The sequence below is a fragment of the Cricetulus griseus genome, chromosome 3 (genome assembly GCF_003668045.3).
Source record: "Cricetulus griseus strain 17A/GY chromosome 3, alternate assembly CriGri-PICRH-1.0, whole genome shotgun sequence".
Taxonomy (NCBI): domain Eukaryota; kingdom Metazoa; phylum Chordata; class Mammalia; order Rodentia; family Cricetidae; genus Cricetulus; species Cricetulus griseus.
The window spans coordinates 201,732,413-201,744,422 of record NC_048596.1 but is presented as its reverse complement, the minus strand read 5'-3'; positions in this window follow the sequence as shown (position 1 = coordinate 201,744,422).

Sequence of the window (12,010 nt, the reverse complement as noted above, 5' to 3'; positions counted from 1 at the left end):
TAGACATGTCTATTTATATTCAGGCTGAGAATGGTGGCACATACCTGTAATCCCTGCTTTTCGGAGGTGGAGGCAGAAGGATCAGGGGTTCAAGGTCATCCACAACTACACAGTGGTTTTAAGGTCAACCTGGGATTCATGAAACCCTATTTCAAAAAAATTATACATATAAAGGAGTCAGACACCCATGGAAAAAGATGTGTGAAGGTTGAACAGGCTGTCAAGGAGTAAGGAGAGAAGCAGGCATGGTGGCTCAAACCTGTGATTCCAGCACTTGGGAGGCTGAAGAAGGCTTGCCTTGAGTTTAAATCATCCTGGGCTACAGAATAAGACCCTGTCTCAAAGAAAGGGTGGGAGGAAGAAAAGAGAGAAGGAGGAAGGGGGAAAGGGAGAGAGAAAAAGAAAGGAAAAGAGATGGAACAATTTGAGACAAAGAATAACTGCAATCCACCAAATATATATTGAAATCCATCAAATATATGTAAAGCCCATACATCCAGGCTGGAGAGACAGCTCAGCAGTTAAGAGCACTGGCTGTTCTTCCAGAGGACCTGGGTTCAGTTCCCAGCAACCAAATGGTGGCTCACAATCATCTATAATAGGATCTAATGTCCTCTTCTGGCATGCAGAGTACTCATACATAAAATAAAAATAAATAGAAAAATTAAAACCCATCCATCCAAAAAAATCACATTTTCTTAAAAATAAAGCAAACAAAGAAACCACACTATCTGACTGAGGCAGTTGGTAAACCAGCTCATCAGCATCAGGAAACAAAGGGAAGAAGCAGGTGCTGTCCTGCCCTTCCGGTACACACTTGGCTGCAGAGCAACCAGAAACGAAAGGAAACAGCTTCCTAGAGCCATATTCCAGCAGACAAGCCACAAGGAAACCACTGCATTCAACTATTGCATTTAAATAAACCAGTGGATCGTATTACTATTGATCAGAATCTACTTAGAGCCTTATGTCTTTTTAATATTTTCTCCAAATTATCTTTAAACTGTGCAAAAACATCACCTAGTCACTTGGCACATTCTCTTCTTTATATGGGAAACACAATCCCAGAAGAAAATGGCAAATGAAGCCCTTCAAATAAAGCAGCAAAAATCTGAGCTCTTCATGGAACATAGACCCCAGGCCCGAATGCTGACACAGTGAGTGCCTCCATTCTCAGAGCATCCATGACTGACAGAATGGGTAACTCCCCCATGCCTGCTTCTCACCTGGTCTTCTTCCTGTCTAGGAGACACGTGTCTGAGTGGTAACATTTTTTGTTCACTTCCCTGAGTCCTTCTGAGATGACCATGCCATTTTCAGAGGCGCTGCTATTTTGACCTCACAGAATTGAAAGAACCTCCATCCTTCGCACACCTATACCTTCACCAAGGATCCTCATTCTAAACCCACTTACTTCTTCTCTGGTAGCTTCTCTTCTGGAGACTTCTGCTGGGAACTCACTCACCTTATCATTTCTTCACTCTCTAGTTCTCCACACCTCAGCATCCCATGGTTGTGACTTTGAGGGTAGTGGGAAAGCCTATGCCCAGCAAACAGAGCTGAGCCTGAATTGCACACAGCAAAGCAGAACCCAACAGAGTCAGCTTGTTGTGGGGTAAGTCAGAGCCATGGAATTCAAGCTGGGCTGATGCGGAAGGGTTCCCAGCCTGATTATGAATCATTTTGCTGGGCAGTGGGGAAGTGGCATGTTCGGGCTGTAATGGGAACAAAAGCTTCATCCCAGAACAGCCAGATTTCTGAAACAGGGAAGAGCATCCACAGCAGGTGGAATGCAGAGGGGGAAAGTGACTGCTTGATTGGATGGAAGACTCAAGGCACAAAAGACCTCTTCAGTCTCAAACTCCATCCACTATCAGTCTCAGGATTCAAAGTCTTGCACTCTTCACCCCCACCCCACCCTTACATATGTGTGGTGTTAAGCTACTCTGGCCCTTTGAGGAAAATGGGGTCTTTGCATAAACTTTCTTCTGTTATCTTCGACCTAGCTGTTCTTCCAGTACGTTTTTCAGGGGAAGGCAAAATCTATAGGCCAGGCTAGCCTCAAACTCATTATGTAGCCAAAGATTATCTTGAGCACCTGATCTCCTATCTCCACCTCCTAAATTCTGGGGTTATAAGAACGGACCACCACACCTGGTTTATGCTGTACCGGAGCTCCAACCCATGGCTTCATGAACTCTAAGTCGTCTCCCTGTCAACTTGGCCCTGCATTGCATAGTGTGTCTGGATTTGGGTTTTTCCTTATCTGTCTCCTTTAGGCTGCTCTGAGCCCTGTCAGCCTGCAAACTCTCAACTTTAATTTTTCAGATTTTTATCACCATCAGCTTAAAATGTTTCATCCCTTCCATTTACTCCCCCTCCCCCACTCTATCATGGACTCTTAGACAGATGTTGACTCATCTATACTTCCTCATGCTTCTCTCCTCCTGTCTACTTGATTTTTTTTTCACTTGTTCCTGCTCTGGCTGTAACCAAACAGAATATCCACCTTTAAATTCTAACTCTACCTTGAGAGTTTGCTCAAGCCCTCTGTACTCCGATTTCTGTACAGCAGAAAGAATAGTCCCTACCTCATAGGTGCTGTGGGAACTGAATGTGTTCAAACAGAAAATTCAAATAGGAAATGCAGCAGCCAGGGGTGGTGGTGCACACTTGTTAATGCAATACTCAAAAAGCTGAGGCAGGAGGATCACCACAAGTTCTAGGCCAGCCAGGGTTACATAGGGAGACACAAGTAAATGCAAATAGGGCATTACCTGGTACACAAAAAATGATACACTGTTATCACCTACTGTGACCTTTATTTCATATTTCCACCCATTAGTTTTACTTGGGTGTTTTTGTTTGTTCGCTGTTTGAGAGACCGGGTATTACGATTTAGCCCTAGCTGGCCTAGCACTGACTATGTAGAGCAAGCTAACCTCCAACTTGCAGTGCTCCTCCTGTGTCTGCCTCTCAAGTACTGGGGTTATGGGAGTGCACCACCACACCCAACTTACACATCCTCCGGTGTCTGCTTTGTATTACTAATAGCCTGTGATAATAATTGTTACTTACACTCACAACCTGACAAATATTTCTAACAATCTTGTCTTGTAAAGCAGTCTGTTTCACTAATTAGCTATGCTGTGTGTTCTAGGGAAGAGGCAAGGCCCCAGCCTATGTAGTCTTTCTCTTGGTGATACTAAAATCACAGAGTTGATGACCCTCAGGGCAGAGCCCTAGGGACCTTGCAGGAACTGGCGCCAGCCCTGCTTCCTGCACCACTGGGGTGGGGGGACTCCTTCAGTCAGGGATTTCCTATGAAAGTCTTTGAAGGAGGCTGCTGCGTGGGAAGAAATTATCTTGGAGAGCAAGCATAGGTACTCATGTTCAGCCAGCAGCACTCTGGGATCCCCTGGTGTTATCCTGGGGCCCAGCCCTGGCCCTAGTGTCTATGGCTTGTGATCTTCCCGAGGCAGAGGGAGATGAGGCTGTTCGATTTCCTTTTCCTGCATGCCTGCTTTCTATACTCAGTCGTTTTTCTCCCAGGCTGGAGCCCCCATAAGCTGCCCCCCAGCTAGTATGAGGTAGTGGCACTTCCCTTCAAGGTCCCTCAGAATTTTCCTGGTGAGTTTTATTATTCCTCCTGATGTGGGGTGTTGATGCCAGGAGTCCAAACTAGTTTCTCCCCTCCCCACCTTTTCTCATCTTGGGCATCAAACCCAGGACCTTGGGCAAGCTACACAAGCTGGGCAAGCTCTTGACCAATTGGTCCTCTGCTGTGTCAGGGAACAGGTTTTTGTTGTTGTTTTCTACACAAAATAGAAACTTGGTAACTATTGTGAGGTATCCAGCAGAGACTACTCAGAAACAGTTTGAAACCAATAGAAAGTCTACTAGCCAGCCAGTGATTACACAGGGTGTTCAGGATCCAGTGCAGCACTGAGCCTTTCTCAGAGTGAGCTTTTAAGCACAAAATCACATTCTGGGTTGACACACTTCAGTTAACAAGAACAGTTAACCAGAAGTGAAACTACAAAAGCCAAAAAGCAAGATTAGTACATTTAGAGACTTTCCCAGAACTATAGACATTGATGGATTAAGTCTTTGTTTTCATTTTGGCAGGCAGTGCTGTCTACCTGCTGAGTTTTATGGCCTTAATGGTACTTCTATCATGGAGTCAGTAGTACCAAGGTCTGGAGTCTGTTATAATAACTATATTCTAACTTGACTTGTATCCATATTCAACGCTTGTCGTGTGTCAACTCATAGTAACTGATCAAACGTGTGTTGTCACCACATCTGCCATGGTTGTCCTGTTTGGGATTGACCAAAGTCAAGCTAGCTGACTTCAGACACGTCTTACTTTTCTGTCTCCACTACTGGCCCATTTCTGCTGACTTCAGACTAGGTTTGATCAGCATGTTTAACCAAGCTAAGTCAATACATACCTAAATAAATCAACTTGTTTGGGCAAAACAAATGACTGTGTTATGACACAAGCCAAGCAGAAACTTCCCAGGCAACTTTTCTATGAATGTTTTATCAGCCCAGCTTTGCAGCCACTCCCATCCAGAGCAGAGGCAGCCTACCTGCCTCAGAGCACGATCCCAGTGACACAGACTTGGGAAGCTCTGTCCCACTGTTGCTTTGACTCAGCACCCAGAAGTAGCCAGATTAAAGCTCCCTGGGAACATCTGATCTTAATCTCACAGCTGCCTCCGGTTCCGTGAGACAGTTAAGAGCTTGAAGAAAAAGAGAGAGAGAAGAAACTCTCCCTTATCTGGGGTGTGAGAGATGAATGAAATTCGGTCCTTTAATCTTACCAGAATTCTTGATCTCCAGATGAGCCTTGGAAGTCCTAGCCACAAGTAGTGTCTGCCATGCTTGTGCATTTTAAGACTATGAAGATGTCTTCTCTTGTGTTTCCCTATTTCACAAAGACTTCTTGGTTCTCAGATCAACAAGTACCCGCCTGGGTGTGAGACTTTGAGTGACCACATGCAGCTTCAAGTTCTCCCCTCAAACATTCACACCTCTATCACATTAATGTCATCTTTGAGGACGAAGGTTGTGATCAGATCCAGTTGCAGCAGGACTTTTCCAAGCATACTGTGGGGGTGCAATAGGTAGAGCCCTGGGCCCACCAGGAAGTTAAGCTTCAGTTCACACTTTGGGGTGTGTGCTTTCATCCCTCTGGGCCTCTTTCCTCATTTGCATAATGGTGGTGATTAATGGAGATGATGGATGGGAAGTGACACAGATGCTTAAGTGAGAGTTCCCTTAAGCTGCCGAAGTGACAGCATTCAATCACCAAGCCCTTACATTAATATTGTGTGCAGAGTTCCAGCAAAGGATAAAACACAGCTATTTCATTATATACATATGCAACACAGACATGTCTGTGCAGGGAAGATTTATGTTAAATATATGCATTGGATAAATGTAGAGACACAAACATACTACACTCTGCCCACATAATTCTGAAAGATAGCAGCTGAGTCAAAGCATGGGTGCTCCTTTTTTTTTTTTTTTTTTTTTTTTTTTTTTTTGGTTCTTCGAGACAGGATTTCTCTGTCTCTGCCCTGGAACTTGCTTTGTAGACCAGGCTGGCCTTGAACTCACAGAGATCCTCCCCCAAGTGCTGGGAACAAAAGTGTGAGCTACCACCACCCAGCTTCTATTTTTTCTTTTGAGGGTTTAAGTCATGCCAGATTCTCAGAATGATGTTACTAGCAATTTTATATAAATTGAAGTAGTATAATAACCACACATTCCTGAGGATCACATTCATCCACCAAGAATTCCACAACAGAGCTGGAGAGCTGGCTTGGTGCTTAAGAGTGCTTGCTGATCTTGCGGATGACCAGGGTTCCATTCCCAGCACTCCCATCAGGAGGCTCACAACCAACTATAAATCAAGCTCCAACGGATCCAGTGCCTCTGGCCTCCTCAAGTACCTTCACTCACATGCAAATACACACACCTACACATAATTTAAAATAATAAAATGAATAATTCCACAACAGCCAAGTGTGATGGCCTTTAATTCCAAGACCAGGAAGACAGAGGCAGGAAGATCTCTATGATAGTAAGTTCTAAGCCAGGCAAGGCTACCCAATGAAACCCTTTCTAAAAGAAAAAAATTTCATAGCGCCCCCCCAAAACATTTATTTTATTGTTATGTATTCAACATTTTAATTTAGTTTAGTTTTAGAGCATATAATAATTTCGTGCCTTTTAAAAAATGTTTACATAAAAAAATGCTTCCAATATTTTAATAAAATTAGTAAAGTATTGCTATATCCCATTGAGGAAGATAACTCCAAAAGAGGAAACAAAACATACAAAAACTATGAGTACATGATCTTTTTATAAGATTTATGTGTAGAGGGTTTTACCTGTATGTATGTTTGTGCACCATGTGCATTCCTACTGCCCACGGAGGCCAGAAGGAGACAACCCCTCTGGAACTGGAGTTACAGGTGATTGTGAACTGCCATGTGGGTGCTGGAAATCAAACCTGGGTCCTCTGAAAGAGCAACAAGGGCTCTTAACGACTGAGCCATCTCTCTGGCCCCTAAAATAATCTTCTTCCTCTTCTTCTTCTCCTCCTCCTCCTTTTTTCACTTCATTTATTAAAGATTCTTTTTAAAAAAACATTTGGCCAGGCGTTGGTGGCGCACGCCTTTAATCCCAGCACTCAGGAGGCAGAGGCAGGAGGATCTCTGTGAGTTCAAGGCAGCCTGGTCTACAGAGCGAGTGCCAGGGTAGGCTCCAAAGCTACACAGAGAAACCCTGTCTCGAAAAAACAAACAAACAAAAAAACATATTTGATTTATTCATTGACAATTTCATATTGATTATATCCACCCCAACTGCACCCTCCTATCCTTCCCAGACACCCCCTAGCAGTCCCTCCCCCGCCCCACTGAGTCCACTCAGTGCTGCCTTCTGGAATGTTGACTGGGCCTGCCAAATTATCTTGTGCAATAAGCTCATGAGTACCATAACGTTTCACAGCGTTTCACAGCATCCCTCCCTATCCCCAGTTCTCCTGTCCATTTTCCCCACCTCCTTTTCTATGATGTTCCCTAAGCCTCGGGAAGTGTCTTATGTTTTCTATTGTTGTGTAAAACACCATGACTAAAATCAACTTGGGAAGGACAGGTTTTAGCTTACATGCCCCAAGCACAGTCCATCATCAATGGAAGTCAGGGCAGGAACCTGGAGACAGGAACAGAAACAGAGACCACAAAAAAGTGCTGCTTAATGACTTTCTCAGTCTACTTACACACCCAGGCCCAACCTTCCCAGGGATGGCACTGCCCACAGTGGCCAGGGCCCTCCCACCTCAATCATTAACAAGCAGTGCCTTATAGACTTGCCTACAGGCCAGTCTTACAGAAACATTTTCTCCATTATGGTCTCCTCTCCCAAAAGTGTCTACGTTTGTATCAAGTTGACAAAAACTAGCTGGTACAGGAGGGATTGATAGAAATACCTCACACAGGTCACTTATTCTCATCACTGTGACCAGTTATGAGCCTGCATTAACTGCTTCCCACCGCAGGTTTCCCAGGCAGGGCAGAGAGCAGCACTAATCTATGAAGTGAATCACCGGCACAGCTATGCAGAGTTGAGAGGTGAAGTTCTCAGATCCCTCCGCCTCTAGTAGGCTCTAGGTGGTGTTATTTCTAAAATTATATTTAATGAAACCCAGTACTATATTCATCAGCAATTCATATGTGTCAGGCAGAGTTTATCACAGAAGTGTTAAGAATTCTGTCTGAGGCCGGGTGTTGGTGGTGCATGCCTTTAATCCCAGCACTCGGGAGGCAGAGGCAGGTGGATCTCTGTGAGTTCGAGGCCAGCCTGGTCTCCAGATCAAGTGCCAGGATAGGCTCCAAAGCTACACAGAGAAACCCGGTCTCAAAAAAACCAAAAAAAAAAAAAAAAATCCTGTCTTCGGTATCTGGACATAGCTATATGCATGCCCATAATCCCAGCACTTGGGAGGCAGAAGTAGGCGGGTCTCTGTGCGTTTGAGGCCAGCCTGGTCTACAGAGCAGAGTTCCAGGGCATCCAAGGCTACACAGAGAAACCCTGTTTTGAAACAAACAAAAAGAACTCTGGCTGATGGTGGTAGTGCATGCCTTTAATCCCAGCACTCGGGAGGCAGAGGCAGGCTGAGCTCTGAGTTCCTGGTCTACCTAGAGAGTTCCAGGACCAACTCCTCCTCAAGTCCTTTCCCTTAATTATAGGACATTTCAATCAAAGTAGTGTGCATATTGACAACTAAGGCTGGCTTTGATCACTTTATACTCTGGCCTCCAGCTCCCATGTAATGGGATTCCAGGCATGCACCACCACTCCGGGTTTTACACTGTGCTGAGAATCAAGCCCAGGGCTTTGTTCCCACTAAGCAAGAACCCGACTCATTGCGCTACACCCCCAGATCATTAAAAGACATCTTGATTTCTTGAGCATAAATACTCTAGTAAACATGGGACATTGCCTTGAGCAAAAAATGAAGCTAACATGGTGTGAAAGTGACTATACTGTTCTTTTGAATCTGTCCATGAAAGAAAAAGGAAGGAAAAAAAATTAAGAAGGATGGAGAAACTGAGTCAGATTAAAGGAGGCCAAAACAAAACAACAACCAAGACAAAAACATGCTACACAACAGTGAGCTCTGAAGACACAGATGGCAGGGGTGAGTTACCCTCCCTATTGCTAAGGTTCTCTGGTCTGAAAGGGCTTGTAGACTGTGTGAGAGGAAGAGATGAAGAAGTGGGGCACAGGGCATTTAGGGAACAGATGAACTCCGCGCTGTCACAGTGGGAACTGTCATGATGTATGTATGAGTCAGAACCCCTAGAAAGTAAAACAGGAGGACTGAGCCACATTGTCAACTCTGTGCTGGAACTCTGGGCTGGTTGATGAGGTTGTCAGCCTGTTGTATCAGCTGTACAGGTGATCACAGTCGTGCCAGTCCCTCCAAGCAGAGAAGGGAAGGATGCCTGCAGCACAGTATGGGGGCTCTGAACTTGTGCTCTTTTGCCTTTTCCTCCCTTCTTCCTGTCCTTTCTTTCCTTATTGTTTTTTTGAGATAGTGTTGTTCATGTAGCCCAGGCTAGCCTCCCCAACTTGTTATGAAGCTATGATCTTAACTTTCAATTCTCATGCCGCCTCCCGAGTGCCAGGATTACCACATGGGCATCCCAGACCATTTTCCTGCACACCTGAAGCTGCTCTAACAGACTGCTATCTCAAGCCAAGGAAAAACATTGTTTTCCTTTACTGTCAAAGGCACTCCTGGAACAACTTGTTAATTTTGAATAAAGACTGTAGATTACATTTAAAAATACAGAATTTTATCAATATATGTTTCCTTATTGCACTACAGTTGTATCAGAGAATGTTCTTATTTTTAGGAAATACACAATTAAGGCTTTTTGTTGTTCAAACAACTGAGAAAAAAATACAGTAATAAGAGTAGAGTCAAACATGGTGAAACATTAACATTTAGGCGCTATGGGTGGAGAACATGTGAGATTTGCACACTATGATTGAGAACGTTTATTCAGTCTGGATTATTTCAGAATAAGAAGTTGGGATTTGAAAACAGCTTGCTGGAAGGGGGTGGAAGGAAAAGCTGTTGGTGCTTATGAGGGGCTCAGCGTTGCAAGACAGAGCCTGTGTCAGAACTGAGGCTGACTGTGGACTCAAGGCTGGACAGAACATGCAGGAAGTTTCCCTGTGACTTGGGCTGTCTGCACTCCTGCCCACAAACTGTATGTGGCTGGTAGTCTTGCAGAAGCGAGTGTGGCAGACAAGCAGCACCACCTCAAGTAGAAACAGAGTTGACAGGGACAGAAGCAGATGACTGGCCAAGGCAGCGGTGGGAGTAGTGACAGTGCTCACCATGACATAGCTAAAGTTTGGAAAGGTGTGGCATTACTGTGACAGTTTGTTGTAAGCTCCTCAGAAATTGGACTTCAGTTACTGTCCTACATGGCTTTCAACAATAGGAAATACAGCAAAGGGCTGGAGAGTTGACTCAGCAGTTAAGAGCACTGGCTGCTCTCCCAGAGGACCCAGGTTCAATTCCCAAGACCCACATGACAGACACCTCTCTGTAACTCCAACTCCAGAACACCTGATACCCTGGCTTCCTTGAACACCAGGTATATACATAGTACAATACATACATGCAGGCACATACATAGTACAATACACACATGCAGGCATACACATAGTAAAATACATGCAGGCAAAACACCCATACACTTAAAATTCTTTTAAATAAAAAGAGCCACAACCAAAATTTTCATTTTAGGATTATTTTTGTTCTCTTCCTTCTCCTTTCTTCTTCAGTATATGTTTATTACATTTTTTAAAGTGTATTTTTTATTTGGATGGGTGTGCATGCCATGGTGCATATGCTAAAGTCAGAGGACAACTTTTGGGAATCATTTCTCTCCCTCCACCATGTTGGATACCTAGTAATCAGGCTTGGCAGTAGGCACCTTTCACAAACCAAGCCATTTCTCCAGCCCAGTCATCTTCTGGTTTGTTTTGGTTGAGACAGGGTTTTGATATGTGTAGCCCAGGCTAACCTCAAACTCAAGCTCCTCCTGCCTCTGCCTCCTGAGTGCTGGGATTACAGGTGTCTGACACCAAGTTCAACTTCACAATAAAAGTTTTGGTTTTTTAAAAAGATTTAAAGAAGTAGGGGGTAGGGGATAGAGGAAGAGACAGACAACAGAGTCAGAGAATGTGTGTGCAGGTGTCCACAGAGGCCAGAAGAAGGCATTGGATCTCCTGAACTCCAATCACAAGCAGTTGTGAGCTGCCTGATGTGGGTGCTGGGAACCAAACTCAGGACCACTGGAAGAGCAGAAAGGAGTCCTTAACTGATGAGCCATCTCTCTAAATCCCATGGTAAAAGTATGTGGCAAGGAAACCGATCTGCTTCTCTGGCACAAGATGACTCTGCAGCAAAGTTAATCATGTTTTACTTAACTGCACTCTCCTGGAAGCCTGGAGCACTAGGCTGTGGTAGCAAAACCTATCCTGCCCTCTGCCAATCTAGGGTGGGGACTCTAGGTCTCAGCCTGCCCCAGAAACAATAGCTTTACCTCTGTCCTGACTGTTCCCAGTCAGTCCTATGCTCACAGGCTTGAGTGTAACTCTTAATTTCATCTCGTACCATCAGCCTAGACATTCTGGGCAGGAACACACTGCAGATGATGCTCTGAGAACCCCACACCTGCCCCTGCATCCCTCAAGCCCTACCTGACAACACACAAATAATAAATAATACCTTGACATTTACTTTATTTATATATGTGTCTGGAAACAGGATTTCATGTAGACCAGGCTAGTCTGAAGATGACTTTATTTATACATGTGTCTGAAAACAGGATTTCATGTAGACCAGGCTAGTCTGCAGATGACTTTATTTATACATGTATCTGGAAACAGGATTTCATGCAGACCAGGCTAGTCTGCAGATGACTTTATTTATACATGTATCTGGAAACAGGATTTCATGTAGACCAGGCTAGTCTGCAGATGACTTTATTTATATATGTGTCTGGAAACAGGATTTCATGTAGACCAGGCTAGTCTGCAGATGACTTTATTTATATATGTGTCTGGAAACAGGACTTCATATAGACCAGGCTAGTCTGCAGATGACTTTATTTATATATGTGTCTGGAAACAGGATTTCATGTAGACCAGGCTAGTCTGCAGATGACTTTATTTATATATGTGTCTGGAAACAGGATTTCATGTAGACCAGGCTAGTCTGCAGATGACTTTATTTATATATGTGTCTGGAAACAGGATTTCATGTAGACCAGGCTCGTCTGCAGATGACTTTGACTCTCCATTCTCCCACCTCCCAAGTGCTAGGATTATGTTTGCCACACCTGGAAAAAAAAAACTGGTTTATTTGTCTTTCTGATTTACTGACTTGTTTAGCAATGCATGGGAT